At 43.5% G+C, this 23,081-nt stretch overlaps 1 protein-coding gene and 1 non-coding gene across 28 annotated transcripts in view; one reads left to right on the top strand and one right to left on the bottom strand.

Moving 5' to 3' along the window:
- KIAA1217 (KIAA1217 ortholog) overlaps positions 1-23,081 on the bottom strand; it is an 817,826-nt gene that overhangs the window by 228,247 nt on the left and 566,498 nt on the right. The window lies entirely within an intron of this gene.
- On the top strand, positions 22,855-22,927 carry TRNAG-UCC (transfer RNA glycine (anticodon UCC)). Its single transcript has one exon. It is a non-coding gene; the product is annotated as a tRNA-Gly (tRNA).

The raw sequence follows: 23,081 nt of genomic DNA, 5'->3' as shown, positions 1-23,081 counted from the left end.
CATGAACTTGGGTGCACAAATGTCTTTGAGTCCCAGTTTTCAATCCTATTGAGTATATACATACCATGAAGTTGGACTGTTGGGCCATATAGTAATTTTATTTGTAACTTATTTTTTTTTTTGAGGAACTACCGCACTGTTTTCATAGCAGCTGCATCATTTCTTCTGTAGTTTCTAAGATGTTCCTGGCTGTCTGTGATGGGAAAGAGAAGGTGGAAAACCACTGGTGGGCCCCTCAGAACCACCTCCATCTCACTATATCAATGAATGGTGACTGCTACTGAAAGCTGTCTTGTTTTTACACAGTTAAAAAAAAAAAAAAAAGAAAGCAGTTGTTTTTTCTCAGTCGGTTCTGGTTTTTCTGATAAATGGTAAGGTGCTGTGATGCTCTGAAAACAGCCCAAATCGGTACTTACAGTTTAATACGGGCCTCCTGAAGATAATACTTCAACCAAAAGGAATGAAAAGTGTAAACCAAGATTAAGAGAATTTTAAAATAAACTTTTACTTTTGAGTCACACTTTGAAAACGTTGCAGCCACACTAAGACCTAAATCTTAATTGTTGACATTGGACTGAAGAGACAGCAATCAGCAGCAAGCATACAGTTTATATCTGTGATTAGCCATTCTAGGTCTAATCTACGGATTTGGGGTAGATGGGTACCAATTTATTTTTCCTCTTTGGAGCGCCATGCATGAAGTGTAATTACAAATTTCTTTGCATTTTCTGTGGTGGGGAATTAAAATCATAACCTTCCTGGAGAACTGGAAAGGGATGCTTTTTTATCCTTTAGTTTTTCCTCAAAATAAAAATAGATGCAAAACTGAGTTTCATCTTATATGCAAAATAACCCCAACAGTTCCAGCCACGTGACTCTTGGCATCACTGCTTTTACATGATGAAACCACTAGTGTCAAAGATGATAGTAATTTCAAAAAAAATCAAGAGCTTTATTTATATGCTTAATTATATCACCTTTCCATTGTGGCACATTGTTTCTTCATTATTATGGGTTTTAGTTAATGCACAGAAAAATTTCCCTGAATGAACACTTCACAAAGCTAGATACCTGAATTTTCTTATGGGCAAATTAATTTCAACAAATGCCAAAAGATTTAAAGTGCTTTGGCAAAGCCTGGTGGCTTTCATGCTGTCTTGAGAAAACTATGGCTTTGATTCAAAGCAGAGCCCCACACCATCCATTCAAGCCTCTTTGCTGGGGTCTAGTCCAAGTGCTGAGGCTCACCCGGTGTTCCTCCCAGCTCCACTCACCTGTACCATCCTCTCAGCCTCTCCAGGGCCTGCTCCACCCCGTCACCTTCCACCTCCTGCTCTAGTTTGAGTGTCTTAAGCTTCTAACTGCAACTTCCTTGTTTGGACTTCTGCACATCTGCTTCACCTCCCTAATTCTACTGAACATTTCATGAAGAAAAGCAAATCTGGAAATAGTTTTTCCTGTTACGTCCTTATTTTACTATCTCCTCCGACCTATTCCTGTCCACGTCCTCCTACCCCCAAAACTAATACTCACGCCCATACTCACACACACACCTCAAGGCTGAAACTGGACAGAAGAGGAAAAAATAAAAAATAAGATCAGGTGTGCTGAATAACAAGAGAGCTAGAAAACGTTCTTTTCATGGTTGTAAATATATCTTTTTTCATTATACAATGAAGACATAGACATGCAAAAAAAATTGGAAAAGAGAGAAAGGGTTAACATGTTAATATAGCTCCACCATCCTAACTCCCCTGACCATGCACGAAGCAGACAGCATTTCCTCCTGCCTTCTGTCCTGGGCCTGAACTTGTTTCTTAGCTGAGATCATATTCTCCCTGCTCTGTGCAGAGCGTGCATCAGCCCTTTCCTGTGCCTCCAGTCTCCACCAGACTTGCCCCCGAAAAGCTCCTCTGCCGCTGCGTCTTCCTTGCAGGTGTTCTCCGGGGCTCATCTCTGCTCTTGGTCTGAGCTCATCTCATCCCCGTGGTTCCTGTACACCGGTATGCACAGTTCCCAAAGTGAGCACACGGCTGCCCTGATGTCACAGCTCGTGCACAGATGTGCTGAGGGATGCGTTACATTTCCGAGGGAAATACAGCCATATTTGACACCTGTTGGTCACCATACAAAATACCAGCTTGAGGTAGTTTCCTGTTTCGACATGAAATCACCTACAGTCCTTTGGATGACATCATCGTTTTGAAGCAAGGTTCTGAGAAATGGTGATAAAAAGCAAGTTCAAGGTGGAACAGGAAACGTTGTCCCATCTGTTTCTAAGGCGTGAGAGGCTATGCGGTGCCCAAGGAAGCATTAATTCCAGTGGTTAGCATTCTCCAGAGAAACAGAACCAGTAGAATATGTGTGTGTACACAGAGAGAGACTGATTTTAGGAACTGTCTTATGCCACTGTGGGGGCTGGCAAGTTCCAAATCTGCAAGGCAGGCCAGCAGGCTGGAGACTTACGGAATAGCTGGCGATACAGCTGAGTGTGGAGATAGTCTAGAGGCAAGGTTCCTTCCTCCCTGAGAGCCCTCGGCTATTATCTCTTAATGCCTCAGGAAGATTGCATGAGGCCCATCCACATTTTGGAGACTAATCTGCTTCTCTAAAGGTCTACTGATCCAGGTGTTAATCTCATCTAAAAAATACCTTCAGAGCAACATCCAGACTGGTGTATGTCCAAACACACGGGCTTCCCAGGTGGCGCAGCAGTAAACAATCTGCCTGCCAATGTAGGAGACACAAAATCCCTGGCTCGGGAAAAGTCCCTAATGTAGGAAATGGCAACCCACTCCAGTATTCTTGCCTGGGAAATCGCATGGACAGAAGAGCCTGGTGAGCCACAGTCTATGGGGTCTCAAAGAGTCAGACATGACTCAGTGGCTGAGCACACAGCACACACGTGGATACTCTGCCATGCCAAGTCAGCACATAAAATTAACTATCGCTTAAGACCAAAAAAGATAGGGACGTCCCTGGTGGTCCAGTGTTTAAGAATCCATGCTCCCAATGCAGGGGACATGGGTTCGATCCCTGGTCCAGGAAGATTCCACGTGCCATGGAGCAATTAAGGCCGTGTGCCACAACTACTGAAGCCCACGCACCTTCGAGCCCGTGCTCCACAACAAGAGAAGCCAGGGCAAAGGGAAGCCCGCTCACCGCAATGAACAGTAGCCTCCATTCGCCACAACTAGAGAAAGTCTGCACATAGCAACAAAGACCCAGCACAGCCATAAGTAAAATTTTTTAAGAAAGAAAAAGATACATATATATTTCAATGTGTACAATTATATTTTCAGTCAGCCACTAAATTGTTAGGACATAAATTCTCATTAGGTTGTATGAACTTTATTGCTGAAAAGAACAGAAACTGTCAGGTATTTCTTTTGGCCTATGGGCACTGAGGGTGCTGTGAATGGAAAAAAAGCTTAAGAATACATCTACACATTGCTGGCTGCAGCCCAGTATTCCCCAAATCCAGACAGACATATTCTAAATGCTCGTCAATATACATATGTTCTAAATACATTTCAATATACATGCAGGTTCTAAATGCACATCAACATACATGCATATTCCAAAGCGAAGAATTTCCACAGTTCAGTTCAGTTTAGTTCCGTCGCTCAGTCGTGTCCGACTCTTTATGACCCCATGAATCGCAGCACGCCAGGCCTCCCTGTCCATCACCAACTCCCGGAGTTCACTCAGACTCACGTCCATCGAGTCCATGATGCCATCCAGCCATCTCATCCTCTGTCATCCCCTTCTCCTCCTGCCTCCAATCCCTCCCAGCATCAGAGTCTTTTCCAATGAGTCAACTCCTCGCATGAGGTGGCCAAAGTATTGGAGTTTCAGCTTTAGCGTCATTCCTTCCAAAGAAATCCCAGGGCTGATCTCCTTTAGAATGGACTGGTTGGATCCCCTTGCAGTCCAAGGGACTCTCAAGAGTCTTCTCCAACACCACAGTTCAAAAGCATCAATTCTTCGGTGCTCAGCCTTCTTCACAGTCCAACTCTCACATCCATACATGACCACAGGAAAAACCATAGCCTTGACTAGACGGACCTTTGTTGGCAAAGTAATGTCTCTGCTTTTGAATATGCTATCTAGGTTGCTCATAACTTTTCTTCCAAGGAGTAAGTGTCTTTTAATTTCATGGCTGCAATCACCATCTGCAGTGATTTTGGAGCCCGAAAACATAAAGTCTGACACTGTTTCCACTGTTGCCCCATCTATTTCCCATGAAGTGATGGGACCAGATGCCATGATCTTCGTTTTCTGAATGTTGAGCTTTAAGTCAACTTTTCCACTCTCCACCTTCACTTTCATCAAGAGGCTTTTGAGTTCCTCTTCACTTTCTGCCATAAGGGTGGTGTCATCTGCATATCTGAGGTTATTGATATTTCTCCCGGCAATCTTGATTCCAGCTTGTGCTTCTTCCAGCCCAGCATTTCTCATGATGTACTTTGCATAGAAATTAAATAGGCAGGGTGACAATATACAGCCTTGACGTACTCCTTTTCCTATTTGGAACCAGTCTGTTGTTCCATGTCCAGTTCTAACTGTTGCTTCCTGACCTGCATATAGGTTTCTCAAGAGGCAGTTACCTCACTTCAAATGTTCCAAAACTCAATTTCTTATTCCCTCGACCATGTGTACTATCAGTCTGACTTCTAGAAATGGATTTTTTTTTATTTTTTAGAAATGGATTTTTTAATCCTCACCACTCCTCCTCTCCATAAACCATCCCAATCCACCCACAGCATGGTATGTTCTTGAATCATAATACAATGATTTTCACCTAGGTCACATTTTATTACAAAAATAAAATTAAATATGGATTAAAGCCCTTATCACAAATTATGGGTTTATAACTTCTATGGGTAGAATGTTTATTTTTTACTTCTTTCACATCTTCGTATTTAGAAAAAGCAGTCAAGATAGCTTAGGAAAAGTACCTAGCCTGGTGATAAGTAAGGATTTATTTTTAAGGGAAATTCTCCTTGATTTATATAATGACAACACTTTGCCTCTAGTGAAACATTTCGGAGGCAGAGATTTCAAAGTGAGTCTTGATATGATGTTGATGCTGCTCAGTCGCTCAGTCGTGTCCGACTCTTTGCGACCCCATGGACTGCAGCACACCAGGTTTCCCTGCCTTTCACTATCTCCCAGAGCTTGCTCAAACTCATGTCCTTTGAGCCTGCAATGCCATCCAACCATCTCATCCTCTGTCGTCCCCTTCTCCTCCTGTCCTCAATCTTTTCCAGCATCAGGGTCTTAAAAGCCATCTCATAATAATAAACTTGAGCCCCTCACCAAGCCCCACCTCTGTTCTAGTGTAGAGTCCAGCCTCACCCACATAGCTGATGTGTGGGTGGCTTAAAAGAGAAGTATAACATTTGACCTTATAAAGCAAAACCCACACGGAGAAAATGCTCAGAAAACCAAAATCAAACATTCAATTTATCTATTTTTCCCCTGAGAGCATAAGTATTGCTTAGTGAAAGATAGTCAACTATCACTGCAGAAAAAACTCTGATTGAAAACATTTTCACTTATTTCTCATAATTAGAGTTGGAAACTACTAGAAGTTATTTCCTCTATTATTTCATTTTTGTTGGCAATATTTGCTCTATTGAATAAAGATGTGTTCCATCATGCATAATAATAGTTATGGAACTGCACTCCTGAGATACCAAGGCAATGTGACTTTTCTCTTTTAAGAACGGAGACTTCTTATTCATTGAAGGCAGTAGGTTTGCCATTTAAAAGAAGCCAACCCATTCAAATGGGGCTTTTGCTATCACCAGCCCTCAATATACCTAAAGACGCACACAGCGCTATAAAAAATTCAGTACTCTAGTGGAAACAAACATTAAAAGGTTAAAAATAAACAATAACCTGGGGAAAGTCCATAAAATATTTGGTGAATGCTAAAAACTAGGAAGTATTACCATTTGAAAGTATTTATCTAATAGAAAAACAAGTCCACACTATGAGATTTACAGTGAAGGCAGCAAAACACAAGTGAACTCAAAATTGGGGCTTTGGGTATAAGCAAGAAATCTGATATAAAAACACACTGGACAAAAGAACAGCACATAAATGTATTTATATTTCTCTGTGAAAGTATGTTCTCGGTTTATTCTCCTTGGCCAATGTATACATTTTTGGGCAATGAACTAGGGAAAAATCTATAGGCTGACTTATACACTGCAGTATTTTTGGTATATGAATTTCTCCACCCGGCCGACGTTTATAATAATTTATAATCGCTGCATTTTCTAGACTACACAATCTCACCAGCCCCCCTAGACATTCAGAATAAACATAACCTGATTTTTCCAACACTACTGCTAAAAATAAAAGGACCACACAGTGAGTATCTCTCACTGTCACAAGAACCATTGGAACAAGTTGTTTTCTTTAAATTCATTTCATTCCAAGCCTTTGGAAAATTAGCAATTCTCCATAGAAGACCATAGAATAGAGGAACCAGAGGGATACGCGGGCATCTAGTCACTGGCTTGGAAACATACTACTTAGAAATTTACAATGTTGGGTTAGTTTCAGGTGTACAGGAAAGTGATTCAGGTATACATACGTATACAGAAAAAATTTTCAGATCCTTTCTATTATACGTTTATTACAAGATACTGAAAATAGTTCTCTGTGCTATACAGTAGATTTCTGTTATCTATTTTATATGCGGTAGTGTGTATTTGTTAATCCTAAACTCTCAGTTTATGCCTCCCTCCCCTTGCTCCTTTGATAACCACAATTTGTATTCAATATCTGAGTCTATGCTAAGATTTCACATATAAATGATATCATGATATGTGTCTTTGATTTATTTCACTTAGTAAGATCATCTCTAGGTCCATTTATGTTTCTACAAATGTACTATCTTTTAAAAAATTTTGAGCTGTAAAACGTTTCTCTGGGCAGGTAAAAGTGATGATGCTTTGGCTGAAGAAGAGGGTGGGAGGCTGGAGGTGGGGACAGGGGTGCCCGGTCTTTCTCAGCTCACCCTCTGAGCCAGTCTGCGAAAACACAGAAGACACTGAAGGGAGTGAGACGCATTCTGAAGGCATTTTGGAGGCATTTTCTAGAAAGAGAGTGTCAAGAGTTGACAGAGTCAGCAGACATGAACACAGGGTTACTGGAACAAGTCCAGCTGTACTATAAAAAAAGTTCAAGGACATGCAGAATTTCAACTGCTTAATACTTTGAAGTGTAATGCTAAAGTTTACGGTCAAATCCACTCTCACACAGGGTGACAACTCAACCTGGTTTGCCCAGGACTTTCCCAGTATGAAAACTGGAAGTTGCATGTCCCGGGAACCCCATCTCTGCCAGCAAAGGGAGAAAGGGACAGTTACTTACTCTACCTCCCACATAATACTATATAAAATCACTTCCGCTTGCAACTGGCCTCGTTCTGAAGTGACTCAAACCACAGCCGTCCAGGAATGGATGAACAGCCCAGACTGAACGCTTTGGCCACCTGATACAAAGAACTGACTCATTGGGAAAGACCCTGACGCTGGGAAAGACTGAAGGCAGGAGGAGAAGGGGGCAACAGAGGATGAGATAGTTGGATGGCATCACTGACGTGAAGGACATGAGTTATGAGTAAATTCCGGGAGTTGGTAACAGACAGAGAAGCCTGGCATGCTGTAGTCCATGGGGTTGAAACAAGTCGGACATGACTGAGTGAGTAAACTGAAATGAGGAATACCCACTGGAGTAGACACATTACCTAAAGAAGATGGAAGAAATCTGCTATTTCCTACATCATAAGGATGTGTACCAAACATATGAAAAGCACTAGACTGGGTTCCAGCTCATCTTTTAGGTAGAGAGGGATACTCAAAGTGTTTTAAAGAGAGCGTTTTCAGCTTAGTAAACAACTGTCTTCTATACTATTGTCATTATATCTGATCTCTTTTTGATAAGTTCCTTTTATCTATTATTATATAATATCAAAATAAACAGTTTCCATTTAAATGATCAAAGGTTAAAATCATCACCAATAATGAAAACGGATGATGCATAATCTGATACCATTTCACTGTTCATGTTTTTCAAATACTTAATTCCCATTCTGGCAACAGACACAACGACAATTGTTTCCATCAGTGGATAGCTCATCTGAAAACATATGAATACTTAGAGCCCAGGGGCAAGAGATGTGGCTGCTGTGCTGAGCCAACATGGGATGGGAAGAAGTCTGCCCCCTGTGAAAACAGAAGTGCTGTTTTCATGATTCATCAAAGCCGCACCTCCTTCCTTTCAAATACTCTCCAGCACTCAGGATCAACTCTCCAGAGATTAGGTGGAGAAGCATGTAGTTTGCCCTGTGTTTCTATCTCCTCTCACTACAGGATTTTCACTTTTGAAGCAGAAGATCTGACAAAGAGAAGAACTCCTTTTTGTCCTGGAGTCCTGTGAAAATCTTGGGCTCATTTTCACCTTTGAAAAACACTTACTCTCTGTCTCAAATTTGGTTCTCTCTTTCTTTATGGGAGCAGCACTGATTTTTCGCAGTTACCTTTAACATCAGAAGCTGAGGCAGGAGCTGAGGCTGGTGCTCCTGACTGCTTAGTACCACCTCCTCCTCTTTTCTATATGTTTCCTGTACATTGCCAACAAAAGTCCATCTAGTCAAAGCTATGGTTTTTCCAGTGGTCATGTATGGATGTGAGAGTTAAACTATAAAGAAAGCTGAGCACCCAAGAATCGATGCTTTTGAACTGTAGTATTGGAGATGACTCTGAAGAGTCCCTTAGACTGCAAGGAGATCCAACCAGTCCATCCTAAAGGAAATCAGTCCTGAATATTCATTGGAAGAACTGATACTGAAGCTGAAACTCCAATACTCTGGCCACCTCATGCAAAGAACCGACTCACTGAAAAGACCCCGATGCTGGGAGAGATTGAAGACAGGAGGAGAAGGGGACAACAGAGGATGAGATGGTTGGATGGGATCACTGACATGACGGACTGAGCGACTGAACTCAACTGTACATTACATCCCTCCCTGCACCTCCCATCTGTTTTTACATCCTCTCCTTTCTCTACATCAGCCTTCCAGAGATGCCTCTGGGAATTGCTGCGTCCCACAAAGGAACCCGCCTGCCAATGCAGGAGACGTAAGAGATGCGGGTTTGATCCCTGGGTTGGAAAGATCCTCTGGAAGAGGACATGGCAACCCACTCCAGTATCCTTGCCTGGAGAATCCCATGGACAGAGGAGCCTGGCAGGCTATAACCCAAGAGGTCACAAAGAGTTGGACATGGCTGAAGCAAGTTAGCAAGACCCTTGGTGCTACAGACGGTCAGCACCAAGGCTAGATGATGAACCACCCAAAAGACCCATGTGGGTGGGTTCTTGAGTAAACAATGAGTTCGTTTTGTAGACAGCAGGTGGGAACAAATACCACATCTGAATTTCCATCGACAGTCAAGGGAGCGAAGTGGAACTGGAGGAGGGTTTCTCCCACACACACCTGTGCTCATAACGCGTGTGAAAGTGCCACCCTGGACAGACGACACGACTCTGCTGAGGGGTTATCCCTCTACAGAGCGTTCCTGGGCTGCCCCTTAACATCACCCATGAGTCTTCACCTTGTTATCAAGATGCTTACATTCAAATGTTAGTCCTCTGCAGATCCAAGCAATGGGTTCATTTTACAATATGTAAACAGAACTACAGGAGGGGTTGCATAGGCTTAGCAAGACAGTAAGGATTTATTTTTTTAAATGAAAGAATATAATAACAGGTGTTTTTGAAGCTCTCTTGATGAAGAGTGTTTTTCAAAGAGAGTAAGGCTGGGCCCATCACTCATAAGGACACCCACCAAAACTGTTTCAGTCGGTCTATAAACCAACACTTGACTTCAATATCAGGGTCTATAACCCTCAGCCTGATGCCAATTCCAAGCTGGGCACTGCCATCGGATGGGAAAACTGCCACCCAAAGAATCCTCTCACAAGATGGTTTCACCAGCTTTCTATAAAATAGTCAAAATAAACACATTTCTGCAGGTGGTAGCCAAAGAAGCAAAACAAATATTCTCTAAAACCACCCCCATCCCGTAGGAGGGTGTCTGACATGAAAACACTCCAGAATTTCACATTGACTTTGTACTGAAAAGCTCCATTTGGCTCCAAACTCAGACAGCTTTAGCAACACAACCCACTGATATTTCCACAGCCACCCTTCTTTTTCTCTTAATTGGGCTGTTGATGAGCCTCACACTCAACGTAACAGGCTCTTCCAACACCCCTGTGCTGCTCACTCGGAAATAAGAGCATTCAATCACCAGGCTATTCTTCCCATGCCTGTCAATGGGAGCACACTGTCCTGCGATAAAGTCAGTGCCTGTCAACAGACGGGACAACGACTTCACTCTCAGCTCTGCTGACAACCTGGGCTCCCAGCAGTGTCCTCAGAGGAACGTTTCTACATCTACCCTCCCAGGTTCCCTGCAAATCAACAGCAGACCTGCAAAATATGTCCCAGGGCCCTGCTGATTTTCATCAAGAGGTTCATTGGAGGAGATGATGGAGGGGAAGCGGAACACTGGTAATGCTAATATTTCCCTTCCTATGTCCTATTTTTTTTTCCTTAAATATCTGACACTTTATCCCACCATGGTTTTATTTATTTATTTATTTAAATTTTGGCTGCACTGGGTCTTTGTTGCAGCCCACGGGCTTGCTCTAGCTGCAGTACATAGGGTTACTCTCTAGTTGTGGCACGAGGGCTTAATTGCTCCTGGGCATGTGGGATCTTAGTTCCCCAGCCAGGGATCAAACCTTCATCCCCTGCTTTGGGAGGCAGATTCTTAACCACTGGACCACCCAGGGAAGACTCCCTTCATATGTTATTAAATCAAATCTCTTTTGCCAATTTCCACAGCTGGTGTATCTTTAAATACTAATTTTCAGAAAATCTATGACTTAGGGTTCCACTTTAACTTTCCTGCAGAAGAAAACATATTCAGCCTTCCAGGCACACTTTTATTTATATCTGTCTTTCCTGAAATGACTTGTGGGTGGGCCCCAGTTTGCTGGAATCTTCTCCTTGCTTTTGTGTGGAAAAGCTAAGTGAGGGTACGGGCCTCCTGAGCGTAACTCCCCCTACTTTGGAGACAAAGCCTTGGTCTTGAAGAGGAGGCCCAGATTCCACAAATAAACTGTGCTGTTGATATCATCTGCTTCTCCTCATGTCACCTTAGGTATCTAGAGAATCTGACACCAGCCCTGCAGGAACATAAAATTCCGCTGCAAGAAGAGTCCACTTTGCAGAGCAGAGAGCTTCTTATCGGCGGGCCAGGGGGTCAGTGTGTCTAAAACAGCTGCTGTGTTTCTGTTCTCTTCCTCCTCCCTCTGCTGCTGAACAAAATTCAGGAGTCATCTGTCATCATCTTTTATTACCTGGTGGCCTTAGGCATACTTCCCTGAAAGCTTCAGTTTCCTCATCGGCAAAATGCAGATAACACTGCAAACGCATTGGGTTGCTGGAAGGATTAAATGAATTTTACACATAAAGAGTTCAGAAAAGTGCCTGATACATGGTAAAAGCAAAACAAACATCTGTGGCTGTTATTACATATAGTTTTTGAACAGCCATTTATTTGGTGGGTTAATATTAATAAAAGGCATTTCCAGAAAGACTTTTTTCTTTTTAATATCCAATTTAGAAGAAACGGGAGAGTCAAGAAAAAAAACTGGGAAACAACCATGCCAGATTTTAGGAGGCAACAGCACCAACAAACCTGAAAGTAACTATGAGCTCTTTGCTGTAATTTTCCTTCGGGAAAGTAGTATCTTTAAAAAAAAAAAAAGATAAATTATTCACATTTTACAAGTGCAAATAGCAGTTGTCTGCCACTGGTTGTAAAGATTAAGGAGAATAGGCTTCATCCTAAGAAGTTCCTGTATGTAAGGACCATGTAGTACAGAAAAGGCAGTGCAGCAGTTTGAAAATAAGGAGCCAGCCTGTGCCAGGTACCCATAAGATAGCTTATCAGCCTTATGTGCTTTAATTCTCATATTTCAGGAAGTGGACATTATCTTCACCTTACAGATGAGGAAACAGGAGACTAGAGCTGACTTCATTAGACTCGGGTTCACACAGTTTAAGTGGTGGCTATGATTCTAACCCAGATCAGATGGACTCAAGTCTAGGACAATTTTGGATATTTCTACCAGCGTTTTGGATATTTCGACCAAAGTGTGTTTAGTGGGTTCTGGATGTACACAGATGTGAAACAGAATTCTATATCCAACTCTGTTGGGAGAAAAGCTGAGTTAAATAAAAGTTATAACTGGGTTGTCTTCATTGCAGGTCTTTTCAGAGATTTCAGTATGCAAATAATATACTGTGGACCCCATAGTGTGATATAGTGTGAAATATCTGTCACACCATGGAAGCCTGTGTGTGTGTGTGTGTGTGTGTGTGTGTGTGTGTGTGTGTGAGATTCATCATGCTCTACTGTTCCACTGAATAGAGCTTGGTAACCCCACATTCATCCTGTACTGCTTTCTCATGGCATTGAGGGCAAACTCTCAATCCTTAAAACTAGGATTTGTTTTCACGCTTTCCTCCAATCACTAACATTTTCCCTGTTTTTTTATACCAGTGCTATTCATTCATTCATTCATTTGTAAAGATGTTATGCTAGACACTCATTCATTCATACATACAGTATGTTATGCTAGACATTATACCTGGGACAAAGGAAAACAACCCCTGGACATCAGTAGACATTTATTCATACACAACTGAGAACTTTGCTTTAGAACCCTGTTTCTGAGAGAGGAGGACAAGAGAGATAAAAGTAAGAGAATGGATAAGCACAGGTTTTTTCTGGCTGCATCCCTGGTGGCTCAGAGGTTAAAGTGTCTGCCTCCATTGCGGGAGACCTGGGTTCGATCCCTGGGTCGGGAAGATCCCCTGGAGAAGGAAATGGCAACCCACTCCAGTATTCTTGCCTGGAGTATCCCGTGGACGGAGGAGCCTGGTGGGCTACAGTCTACTGGGTCGCAAAGAGTCAGACATGACTGAGCAACTTCACTTTCACTTTCAATACCTTTGCCCCTTTCCGAGAACAACACACAAAGCTCAGGGCCCACATTTAAATCAAACCCTAAGCAAGTTGATGACCTGCCCTGTTCTCCATTCAGTAGACCTCACCTCATTCTCAGAGGGTAGGGTGAGTTGCTTGTGATTCTGAATTTGGCCCACATCCAGTTGTCCAGACCACCCTATTACTGCTTCACTGCAATCAATTATATTAGGTCTTCAATTCCTTTGATTCCCTTCCAATCCAAATTCCCCCTCTCTAGGGGTAACTCTTGATTGTCTAGCCAGTGTATTATTGAACGGCGTATGGAATTTGGAATGGCATTTCCATATGAGGCCCCTATAACATTCCTTTTCCAGGTTCCACTCTGAAACACATGTGCTATCAGTTAGAAGGGACATGGCTGAGGAAGGGATGGGGAAGAAGAGGCGGGTATTCAAAAGGCAAGCTCCTCACACTGTCTCCCAATAAAGAACACAGTTCCCAAGTAACAGTTTTGATATGGCTTCACAGGAACTTTCATTTTTTTGACTATGCAGTATGTGGAATCTTAGTTCCCCAACCAGGGATTGAACCTGTGTCCTCTGCACTGGAAGCATGCAGTCTCAGCCACTGCACGGCCAGTGAGGTCCCTTCAGTTTTCTTTTACAATTTTAAAGGTCAGTGGTCAGTTAAACATGGCTACTAGAATCAAGGAGAATTTTCTGTGGCTCGGGCAGTGAACCTAGGACTCAGGTGACTTACCCACCCTGTGTTTCCTTCGATAACAAACCACTCAGCAGTTATTTTGGCAGGTCCACGGGAGGTTTTTCTCTACAGTGAGTGAGACAGCCTTCCTGTTCTCGATGGAGGCAGACACGATTCAGTCCCAACGGGAAGGAAGGAGAGAGAGTGAGGTCGGGCCGTGTCCACACGAAGATGGCCCCCCAGCGTGTCAGCTCTCTGCCAGGTCTGACAGTGGGAAGCTTGACACAGGAAATAACCCCATCAGCAGCCACATTTTCAGTGATTAATCGCACCCACCATCTATCCCTCTGGGCTCACAGAGCTTTAGAACCTAAGAACTCTTGAGAAGAAGTCTGACCTAGACCTCATGAAAAAGAAGAAATTATACTCACTAGCCAATAATGGTTTCAAAAAGGAGACTCGTGAAGAACTTCACGATCCAAAAGATGATCCGATATTGTGCAGGAAATACATCTATTGTCAGAAGGGGGAACAAAAAGAACCTTTCATGATGGGGGAATAAAATAGACTTTCAAGAGAATCACGAACAGGAAAGTTACTGCTCTGTAATTAACAGCTTAGGCTTTAAAAAGTGGGGACACAACAGAAATCAAAATATAAACATCTGTGTTGGAGAGTGCCTAGCGGGGAGCTGTCAATCTCTCCCTGTAGGTATGAGCAGCAGACATGAGGAGCTAAAATGCAAAGGTTCAAGAGGAGAGGACTCTCAAAATACACAAGAGAACAGACAGCTAGACGTTAGGCAGTTAAAGTGGTGAGACAAGAAATGTTACATTCCAAACTGTGGAAGACAAGACGTCCCTTTGCAGGACCCAACAGAGAACAGGAAGTGAAAGGGGACACCTGGCTTCAGGGCTACTGGCCAAGGCGAAGTTATTTTTATCACTTGGAAGACGCTGCTGCTGCAAGTACTGCTTCCCAGGCATGGATGTGGTATGTGTCCAGCCTGCCCCGATGTATGTTATGGCTTCAGAGAATCACTCCTGCTGAAGGACGGCACTGCCAGCTAGTCACTAAGACACCCCAAGTGGCCAGAGAGGTGGTTTTAAACACCAGGCTCAGGACCTGGTGTTTTGGAGAGAATACACAGATGTAGGCGTTTCTTACTCTTCCATCATTATTTATTGGGGAATCCACATCGCTGGTAAGAGGAGGCTGTTCAATTTTCTATTGAGGCATTCAGGTTGGGGGCAAAATGCTTCTCTATTTCAATTCCTTAAGATTACAGAAGGCTCAAGTGCCACTGAGGGTTGTGAAATAGCAAGAATGGAACAGCCATACCCAAAGCTGCAAATTACCAGTGCACTGGGGAAGTCAAATCATGCAGTGACCATCTATGAAGACTGAACTTCCAAGTGGGTTGTGGTGGGTCTTCACAGTAGAAAGGGGACTTTATTAATGTTGACACCAGTAGCTGCTATTATTAAAAAAAAAAAAAAAAGGTACTGTTTTCCTAGGATAGGTATCAGTTGGTTAGCCAGATTAAAAAAATTTTTTTAAGAAAATCTTATATGAGATTACTGTTGTTCACTCAGTCTTGTCCAACTCTTTGCGACCCCAATGGATCACAGCACGCCAGGCTTCCCTGTCCTTCACTATCTCCTGGAGTTTGCTCAAATTCATCTCATTGAGTCGGTGATGCTATCTAAACATCTCATCCATCGTTACCCACTTCTCCTCCTGCCTTCAATCTTTTCCAGCATCAGGGTCTTTTCCAATAAGTCGGCTCTTCTCATCAGGTGTCAGCAAAGTGATTTCTCTGCTTTTTAATATGCTCTCTAGGTTAGTCACAGCTTTTCTTCCAAGGAGAATCGTCTTTTAATTTCAAGGCTGCAGTCACCATCTGCAATGATTTTGGAGCCCAAGAAAATGAAGTCTATCACTGTTTCCATTGTTTCCCCATCTATTTGCCATGAAGTGATGGGACTGGATGCCATGATCTTAGTTTTTTGATTGCTGAGTAAGAGATTATATCAACTAGAATTTGGAGATAATTTTTTTTTAATTTCATCATTAGACTAGGACCATTGGTACAATACTCTCTGTGCTTTGCTTTTTGGAATGATCTCTTTCTTTCCCATTTAGATGTTGAAGACTTCTAAACATGTCCGAAACATGTCCGAAACATGTCCTTCCAAGAGCACAGTCTCCGCCAAGCCCCAGAGCTATATTTCCAGCTGCCTAGTGGATGCTCCATGGGCTCCACAAAGAGCACGCTGTCCAGGCAGAACTATGGCACCTGGTCAATCTCCCCGTAATCCCACCTGCTCGCCTTCCTGGAATGGCATCACTGCTCACCCAAGTAGATATAATCATCCTACCTGTAAGATGTCTCTAATGTGGTGTTCCCTTGTCCGTCACAAATGTTTCTACTTCTGTTTGTTTAATTTTATCTTATAAAGACTGATTTAGTACTGAGTGTGTCTAAGAACTTTCTAAGACTTTCATCCTTTTTTGCCTTCCATCACCAAGAACCTGCAAACCAGTCTCCCTCACTCCCCACCTGCTCTTCCTAAGGCAGTCAAAGTAGCTGCGCTAAAATACAAATCTCATCACAGCACTTCCAGACTCTAAGCTCCTGAAATTCCTTGTTTTCTGTGCTCCTTAGCATGGCCCATAATGGCCTTTATTACCTGCTGTCACTTGTTCTTCACACTCCCCATGAAGCTTATATTGCATCCGCAACAAACTAGGCACCTGCTCTCACCCTGATTTTCCCTCTGCTGGTGAGGGTTTTCTCTACCTGGAACCCCCACTGCCCTGCCAGTTTCAACCAGAAAGAAGAAAGTGTACCAAGAGAAGCATTTCCCAGCCTGGAGAACCCCAAGGGAAAATAATAAAACCCCAAGTGGACCTAAAACCCAACCCCAAGTGAAAACAGAACAGTTCAACAGAATGGAAAACAGTTGGGTGATTTTCTTAACCATATGGTCAAGCCCCAAAAATAAAACACAAGAACCTAATATAAAATAACAAATGATGAAGCAATGACAAACTGGAATTCTTTATCCATGCAAAAAGGAAATGTGGAGGAATTACACAGCTGTAGTCACAGAAGCAGCTGTTGAGTCAGCCAACTAGGGGAAAGATAGGCATGGAAATCAGAGATGGATGATTTATGCTAATTGACTTATATTTGGTCTGAGTCCTCTCTATTTTGTGTTTCTAAACCTCTTGTCAGCATCATTTCAAGTTCTACCCATTTCCAGCAAGTTTCATACAGCATTTTTTCCCAACTATCTCTTCTCCGTTTTCACAGATGATGAAAAAGGAGATGAAAATGCAAGTGAAACCACAGGCCACTTTCAGAAACTCCCACGTATGCAAATCCCATTAACTCGCACACAAATGTCAGGGGTTCTGTGAGCAAGAACTTCTCAGATTAAGTGGAGAACACAAGACAACCAAGACAAGACCTCAAATTTCAGGACTCACGGTGCTGGAAGACTTGAAGCCAACAGCCTAGGATGACCAACAGGCACTTCAAACACAGTGCATCTAACACTCAGCTTGGGTTTCTCCTTCAGATGTGATCCTCCTAAGACCTTCCCCAGGTCACTCACTGAAAACAGGAATCTTGCAGCTGCTAAAAACAAGACCTTGTTTGTGATGACTCTTGACTTCCCTCACTCTGATGGGCCTCTACAGTCAGACCAAAAGTAAATCTCATCACCTCTAAGCACCAGGATCTGACTGCTTCTCACCCCTCAAGCCACACCCCAGTCATGGCCCATATCCCGCGCTATTCAGAAGTCTCCTTGTGGGTCTTCCTGCTTCTACAGGCTACTCTCCACAGGGGTCAAACTCAATCTTTTAAAAAAAAGTATGTAGGTCCTCCAAATGTCCAGACATCTCAACTAAAAATTCAAGTCTTTACCATGCCTGCTTAACTCTAAGGACTTTGCCCAGGTCTGTCTTTAGACCCGCCCCCAACATTCCTCCCCTAGCCACACCCTCCCCTAGCCACACCCTCCCCTAGCCACACCCTCCCCTAGCCACACCCTCCCCTAGCCACACCCTCCCCTAGCCACACCCTCCCCTAGCCACACCAGCCACAGAGACCACCTACGCCCTGATCCTCAGACCCCACCCCCGGCCCCGCCCCCTGCTGTTTCCTCTGCTAGGGTTCTTCCTCTAACCAGTATTCTCCTGATGGCCTCCTGCCCTCCTTCCTGCTTGGGCTCTGCTCAGACTACCCCTTCATTCAAAACTCCTTTATAAAAACCACCCGGGAATTCCCTGGTGGTCCAGTGGTTAAGACTCCACACTTCCACTGCAGGAGGCGCAGGATCCATCCCTAGCCGGGAGAACTAAGATCCCACACGCTCTGCAACACCACCAAAAAAAGCATAAAAATAAATTAAAAAATTTAAAAAGCGCCCCATGTCTCTCCATTTCCCTTATCTCACCTTATTTTTCTACACAGCCCTACCGCCACAGGCGTTTCTTAGATCTGTCTACTGCCTGCCCCTCTGCTCTGAGAAGTTAGCGCTAAGAGGGCGGGTCCTTTGTCCCACTGACTACCGTGCTTGCTTGCACACCTGTACAGCAGGACGTGATAGCCTCTTATTAAATACAGGCTGAATAAATGAAAGGGCATACGAGAAGATACGCACATTAGAAATGAAATGCCAGATCAAAAGTAGTTCATTTAGGTAGAGACTCTATGCTAAAAAAAGAATCATATGCCTTCCCTCAAAGTTTCTTTTAAAACAATGTCCTTCTCTCTCTGTAGGATTCCATTTTAAAAAGTCAATTTGCATGCAACTCTGTGCAGAGCTAGTGCAGAAGCAAAGCCTACTTGATTCCCCACTCAAAGCACACAGTGCTTTGACAAGGATCCTAATATGACAAGGATCATATTAGACGCAGCAGAGCAAAATAGCAACTGGTCATCGCCTGCTCTCATGGAGTCTCTAATGTATAATATTCCGGATGATAGAGCATGAATATAAAAGACTGAATGTGGAAGCTTTGTTGCCATTTTTGTAAGCAAAAGACTTCTTGGAATTCAGAAAAGGGCATACTACCTTCCACCTAGAGTGATCATGAACCTAGCTAGGTTCAGCATGTGGAGACAGCTGGACTTTGGGGAGAGGTAACCTGGAGAAGCCCATGGGCAGAGGCGCCTGGGCGGGCTATTTTCCAAAAGGTCACAAAGAATCAGACATGACTGAGGCGACTTACAATGCACTCACGCACAGAGAGAAGACCTAGGACTATTTGAGATTTGAAGTGGAAGACATTTGCAACACCAAGGGCGGAGCTGGGCATGACTGTGGTGATCTGGTGCAAACTGCAATTAAATGCCAACTTTTCAGATACTGAATACATTGATTTGAAGTCACTTTCAATATGCTTTATGATCAATTTATATTTTTTAAAAAGGAGATGTAAAAGGTTAATACCCTTAATATTAAATGCTTCAGGAAATGTTCTAGTCATTTTTAAGGTTTTTTGGGGGTGTCCGGGTGCCCTTACCACTTCATTTTTCAGTTCATTATGAAAATGTCACTGATACAAAAATAATGACCTGGGTCTAACTTTAATATGCCAAGACCAAAGAGAAATGCCAGAGCACAGGGTATTATCTGCCCCAGATGCACTGAATTTTACTGAGATGCCAAAGCTTAGAAGCAGCATTAAGAAGGTAGATACTGCCCGAGATGCAGACAAGGGTTAAAAGAACCAGGCATGAACTGCTAAGACCAGCGTGTTGGTAACAGGACTGGAGAGGGATATATTTATATCACAGTTATCCAAAGCCAATCCTGACAAACACATGATCAGAAGGAACCTGAGTAAAAACTTTGTTACAAGAGAATCAAGAAGTGAAGAAGAGAAAAATAAGCAGATCATAAAGGTCAGAATACACTCAAGGATCATGTGGTCACTTTTCTAAGGATTAACATTTAACTTTCAAAAGAAATCTGAAATTATTCTTCCCAAAGTGAACTGACTAAGCAGCCAACTCTTTGCACTATAAAGCAGGGGATTCCTTTCGTTACTATCATTTAAAAGAAATTTTACTGCAAACTCGTTACTCACACTGTCTCCATTAATCTTGTCCCCGCCCAAGACATGGTGGGGGAGGGGAACAGGCAGCAAAGCATCCCTATTAGCATAGCCTTAGTGACCTCCCAGGTGGCTCAGTGGAAAGAATCTGCCTGCGATGCAGGAGACCCTAATTCGATTCCTGGGTTGGGAAGATCCACTGGAGAAGGGATGGGCTACCCACTCCAATATTCTGCAGGAGAGGTGGGTTTGATTCCCGGGTCAGGAAGAAGGGCTAGGCTACCCACTCCAGTATTCTACAGGAGAGGCAGGTTTGATTCCTGGATCAGATCCCCTGGAGTAGGAAATGGCAATGTACTCCAGTATTCTTGCCTGGACAATCCCATGGACAGCGGAGCCTGGTGCACTACAGTCCATGGGGTTGCAAGACCTGGACACGACTGAGCATGCACATGTGGTGATCTCCAAAGTGAAACCACTCTTTATTAAAAAGACCTGGGCCACAGGAAGTCCATTCTGCTCGTATCTGAAATGAAATAAACTAGGAAAGAATCTATAGGTAAAGTTGTTGCTGGATCCAGTCTTGCCGGGGTTCTGGTTCTGAGGGCACAAAGAGAAGGAAAACAGGAATGGCTTGATTCGGGAGGGAAGTTGAGTGGCTGCTGCTGCTAAGTCACTTCAGTCGTGTCCGACCGACTCTGTGCGACTCCATAGACAGCAGCCCACCAGGCTACCCCATCCCTGGGATTCTCCAGGCAAGAACACTGGAGTGGGTTGCCATTTCCTTCTCCAATGCATGAAAGTAAAAAGTGAAAGTGAAGTCGCTCAGTCGTGTCCGACTCTTTGACACTCCATGGACTGCAGCCTACCAAGCTCCTCTGTCCATGGGGTTTTCCAGGCATGAGTACTGGAGTGGGTTGCCATTTCCTTCTCCAGAAGTTGAGTGGAGGGAGACTTAACTCTAGGATGAGATGGTTAAATAGCATCACCGATTCAATGGACATGAGTTTGAGCAACCAGGAGATGGTGAAGGACAGGGAAGCCTGGTGTGCTATAGTTCACAGGGGTGCAGAGAGTCAGACAGGACTTAGTGACTGAACAACAACAATAACAAGATGCAATCCAGAGAGAAAGGTCCTGGCGCTGCAGGACAGAGCTGGGCACCACGTGGGCTCTGGGAAGAGTGAGGGGGATCAAGAGGAAGAGAGTGCCTGGGGAAATAAATACCTTTTCTCATCTCCTCTTTCTTCAAAAAATTGTAGTGACTACTAAAAACAAAAACAATGATCATGTGTCAAAGACACTTAAGCTGCCACGAGAAAGTCACAGATTTGCCGGAGAGACTCTAGGGAGTACAGATGTTTGGTGGAATTTCATAGAAGGGTCCCTTCGGGTAGAAAAAAAGAGTCCAGAAGTGTTCAGAAGGACAGGGTGGTTCAAGTCGGGAGTTCTACCTGCAGTTGAATGTGGGTATTGAAATAACTTAAAATCCTGGATTTTGAAGTCTTGACCCAATCCAGCCCTGGGGAATCACAGAAGGTTTAGCCAAACCCAGTGGAAGCCAGTGTTATTGCTTGTCTATTTGCCATTTTCAGAGTCATTGTTGCAGGGAGAAAACCAATTCTGACTCCACGTTGGAAACTATTTCTTTGACTTGCTTTTCATTGCCTTTATTATCATAATCATATTCAATGGCTTTCCTGGAGGACCCTGCCCCTCTGCTTGACTGTCAAGTGTCTTTGTTTAGTTCAGGGAGAGATGATTTGTCCCTGCCCACCTGTGAACAGAAGAGATTAACACACCTCTTCTGAAGGCTGGACATTTCTCTTGGAGATGTTTTTGCCGGACTGAAGACCCTTTCACTTTACTTCCCCACTGCCTCTGCCTATCTACTCTGCCTTCTGACTTTAGTTCGTCATTGCTTTTAGTTCTCTCGATTCCCTGGTAGTTCAGCTGGTAAAGAATCCACCTTCAACGCAGGAGATCCTGGTTTGATCCTTGGGTCAGGAAGATCCTCTGGAGACAGGATGGGCTACCTACTCCAGTATTGTTGGCTTCCCTGGTGGCTTAGCTGGTAAAGAATCCGCCTGCAATGACGGAGACCTGGGTTTGATCCTTGGGTTGGGAAGATCCCCTGAAGAAGGGAACAGCTACTCACTCATATTCTGGCCCGCAGAATTCACAGCCTATGGGGTCGCAAAGAGTTGGACACGACTGAATGACTTTCACTTTTTTCTTTCTCTCTGATCTGTAAAAGAACCTGGTGTCCAGACCCCAATAAGGTGGTTATTTTGAGGTACTAGCCTGCCATCTTCTCTGTCTGCTGGCTCCCTGATTAAAGTCTCTTCCTTGCCTCAACACTTAGTCTCTCCAATATATTGGCCTATTGTGTGGAGGGCTTGGTAACATGACATTAGGATTATTATACATATTATATACAATTTTTAACATCATTGTATCTCTCTGCCAAGTCCTTTAATGTCATTATCTCTAATATTCACTCTTGACCCTGTAAGGATACCCAGAAGCCTGAGCTTCTGGAGGGTGACCAAGGCTACCCAGTAATAAGCGGCAGGGAACAGCACGGCACTCAAGCTAGGGCAACCTCGGAGCCCAAGCTGCCTTTTCTGCCCAACACATGCTTTCCACGCAGCACCCCAAACCCTGCTTCTCTGTCAGCATCTTCTCCCTGTGGGCGGTGACTCTTCCTACCCCCTCACTCTGACGAAGCCTTTACCATCTCTAGACGAGAGCTAATGAGCTGTCTTTGTCAGGCAGGTTCTCAAATCTATCATACTTCTTTTTATATCTGGAGATATAATTAATAAAAAAAACTTGCCTAGTCACATACATTTTTTAAAAATCAACATGATAGCCTAATTACATAAAGAAGACATAAAAGAGAAATTTATAACAAATCAGATACACTTCAATATGTAAATGCTCAGGTACAACTCCATCAGCAGAAGGCAGAAGCAGGAGGTGGGACCTCCCTGGTGGTCCAGTGGTTAAGACTCTGTACTTCCAATGCAGGGGACACAGGTTTGATTCCTGGTCAAGGAATTAGGATCCCACATGCTCTGTGACCAAAACTAAAATAATAACTTAAAAAAAAAAATAGAAGGAGGATGCTGGCCCCTCTACATGAGACCAGTATGAACTCAATAGCTACCCATGCAGAATGATAGGAGCAGTGACAGGATCTTTCTGAAATAAA

The sequence above is a fragment of the Ovis canadensis genome, chromosome 13, assembly GCF_042477335.2.
Source record: "Ovis canadensis isolate MfBH-ARS-UI-01 breed Bighorn chromosome 13, ARS-UI_OviCan_v2, whole genome shotgun sequence".
Classification (NCBI taxonomy): Eukaryota; Metazoa; Chordata; class Mammalia; order Artiodactyla; family Bovidae; genus Ovis; species Ovis canadensis.
This window is presented reverse-complemented; position numbering and strand designations above follow the sequence as displayed.